The sequence below is a fragment of the Ipomoea triloba genome, chromosome 3, assembly GCF_003576645.1.
Source record: "Ipomoea triloba cultivar NCNSP0323 chromosome 3, ASM357664v1".
In the NCBI taxonomy this organism is placed as follows: domain Eukaryota; kingdom Viridiplantae; phylum Streptophyta; class Magnoliopsida; order Solanales; family Convolvulaceae; genus Ipomoea; species Ipomoea triloba.
The window spans coordinates 6,019,410-6,022,589 of NC_044918.1; the positions used below are offsets into that span (position 1 = coordinate 6,019,410).

At 31.5% G+C, this 3,180-nt stretch overlaps 1 long non-coding RNA gene across 2 annotated transcripts; it reads right to left on the minus strand.

The window, feature by feature from the left end:
- Positions 1 to 617: 617 nt before the first annotated feature.
- Positions 618 to 2,405, minus strand: LOC116012805. 2 transcript variants are annotated; one of them, XR_004097225.1, is made up of 3 exons: positions 2,226 to 2,405; positions 1,972 to 2,103; positions 618 to 1,417 (listed from the first exon to the last, which is right to left on the minus strand). It is a non-coding gene; the product is annotated as an uncharacterized LOC116012805 (long non-coding RNA). The 2 variants fall into 2 exon arrangements; XR_004097224.1 differs by lacking the exon at positions 618 to 1,417 and having other exon boundaries at positions 1,660 to 2,103.
- Positions 2,406 to 3,180: the final 775 nt, after the last annotated feature.

The window sequence follows — 3,180 nt, forward strand, 5'->3', positions numbered from 1 at the left end:
ATATATATATATATATATATATATATATATATATATATATATATATATATATATATATATATATATATATATATATATATATATATATATATATATATATATATATATATATATATATATATATCGAATTCAAAATTCTGGATGATCCTTTGATTATTCAACTGATGTGTTGACGCTCCATTGAATTGCCTCCGAATTTCAAGTGACTTGATCTTCAGAGAAGGGCTTGTATGTTTGTTCTTCTGAAGGGCCTCCGGGTTCAAATGGCTTAATTTTCAATGTGGGTTTAGAGCAACATTTGGCATAATCTTCATGGAGGGGCTTTTACATTTAGGATCATTTTATTGAAACTGATTCTATGATTTTTCCTACGATGAATACATAGAAACGAAAGGTCCTATTTATAGTTGTAGGGTAGAAGAGTTTTGATAGATTCAAACTCTTTTGATATTATCTAATTTTCTAATTAGATAATAATCTAATTTTCTAATTAGATAATATCAATATTATCCAAAATATATTCAAATATACTAAATATTCAAAAATAAATATATTTAATAAAATTTCAGTGTCAACAGCTCTTAATATTCAAAAATAAATATATTTAATAAAATTTCAGTGTCAACAGCTCTTTCTACTCTTAGGAAGTTCTTGTAAATAATGTACTACAATTAATAGATCTCAAAAATAATGTACCACAAATGCATAATGTACTACAATTGCTTCTAAAAGATCCAAAAGAAAAGGAGGAAAAAACATACAAACAAGAAATATTATTCCACGCCTATCCATATCAGATGATTCAAATATATAGGTTGGGAGAGAAATAGTTGCCAGTGAACAAGTCCAAAATTTTGCATACACCTTTAATGTAACAGCACCTAATGCAAACCTTCCATCTAGATACAATGATACATAGAGTTCATTCTCAATTTCTCATTGCAGACTCCCTAAGGCCAAAATATATTGTCATGAAGTCGGAAGACATGCAGTAGTGCTATCACCTTAAGAAGTAAACAGAAGCATAATATTGTGTACCATAGACCGAAAGAAAGAGTAGATAAGAAAAGCCAAGGTATTTCGGTCACCAGTGCTCGAGCAGACTTGTTATCAGAAACTTCTTGGGCTTTCTCATAACATGAATCACTATTTTGTAACATCCCTAATAAACACCTAAAAAGAATACCAATGTCTTAGAGGTTTAGTAAATATCATCACTAAATTGCAATTATCAATATGGAAAGCGCTATGAGTTTTAGTGGCTTCCTCTCTTATCTCTTCAGCAGTCATGTGAATTCTAGTATTGATTTTGTAGTCTCTTCAGTTTTATACACAGCATAATTTTCCAATTCTTGTACAGATTGACTCTCCAATCCTCCTGAGTCATGAAAACCATTCTTGCATCTGTTTCTGTCTACTGAAGTAAAGGAGTATGCTAATGAGTATTTCTCCACTTTAGTCTCATCATCATCAAAGGGGTTAGTACTCAAATTTGGAGACCAAACTAAGATTATTCAGGGCTGACAGTAAAATCATAAAGCGAAAAAAGAGAAAATTTAATCATTTATTCTGCACTTTTTAAAACCTTTTTGACAATATTAAGTTCTACCCTTCGAATTAGACAAAAGCATACATATAGATACCAAAAGAAAATATGGATTGCCCTTCAAATTCAAGGACTAAATATTATCCCAGCAATTTGTTCTTCAAGACCAACATACAAATTCAATGACTAAATATTCTCTGTTATTCTTTCTGATCTCTACAAATTCAAAAACTCCGTAACGAACTGATAGCCAAGTCACACATCCCATCTTCAATTCAACTCAACTAAACCTAAATCCTAATTCCACCAACAGTATAGATTCTATTAATCCACCAACAATAGCGATTAATGAGTTCCAAGTTATTCTTTTCTAGTTAACCACATGTAGATTTTAGAAAGAAACAAACCGAAAAACAGAGAGAAACCTCTTATGAGCTTTCTTATTCTTTGATGGAGTGACGGTCGTGGGTGTTTGGAGGATGAGGGTGACGGTGGCAGAACGGCGACGAGGGAGAGACACAAACGGCGGCGTAAGAAGAGATGCAGCGGTGTGAGATCTGAAAACAAACAAAAATAAATAAATAAATAAATAAATCGACCTCAGATCTGAAGAGAGGCAGCAGCTAAAATGGCGTGGAAATTAGGTTTGGAGTGGAAGATACATGCCGGATTGTCTTACCGCCCAAATGCTATGGAGCAGGAGCAACTTTCACGTTTTGAGCACGAGCAAGGTACCGCGCCAAGTTTTGAGCGAAATTTTAAATTGCTAAAATACTTCTAAAATAAGTTGAAATACACATGTGGAGACTTAAATATTTCATTTTCCAAATACATACTATTTTGCATTTCATTACCGGTCAATTCGGTTTTCCATCCAACGTATAATCGTTGGACGGAAATTCCGTCCAACTTTCCGTCCATTTTTATTTGCGATGGAAAGTTGTGATTTTTTACAAATTATCGACCAACATTATTGTTGGACGGAAATAGCGAAATTTTCAGCAATGACACCAAATTACTTTGGCACCAACTTGAATGCAATTTTAGTGGCAAACATTGATTACAACATAACTTCACACAATATTCATATATTTAAGTATAGTGACAAAGTCATTGTAACAAATAATTACTCATCACAATTATCATACCATTAGTGACAAAACTTGAATTCAACACGATTATTGTCACAATTTAGTAATTTTTGTTAGGAAATTATAGTGCGTCACAAATTACATATTTGTAACAATTTTATCACAAAAAATGACATTATAAGTGACAATAATTTTTTTCTCACAATCGTCTAATTCTACTAACTAATTGTATTTTTATTGACAAAAAAGTTGTCACAGATATATAAAACAAAGTGACCAACAACTATTTGTCACACACAAAAAAAAAGTACCAAAATTTGTGTCCACACTATATTTTATCACAATTACATTCGTTCCCACCATAATTATAATGCCGTCAAAATGCACATATATTTAGTGACAACTTAGTTGTCACAATTATCATACTATCCGTGACCAAAAAAATAGTTATCACAATCATCATAAACGATAGTGTTGAACTATTTTTTTAGTCACAAAAGGGTATTTTTTGTGACTAAATTACGAAGTGTCACAAAAGATTTG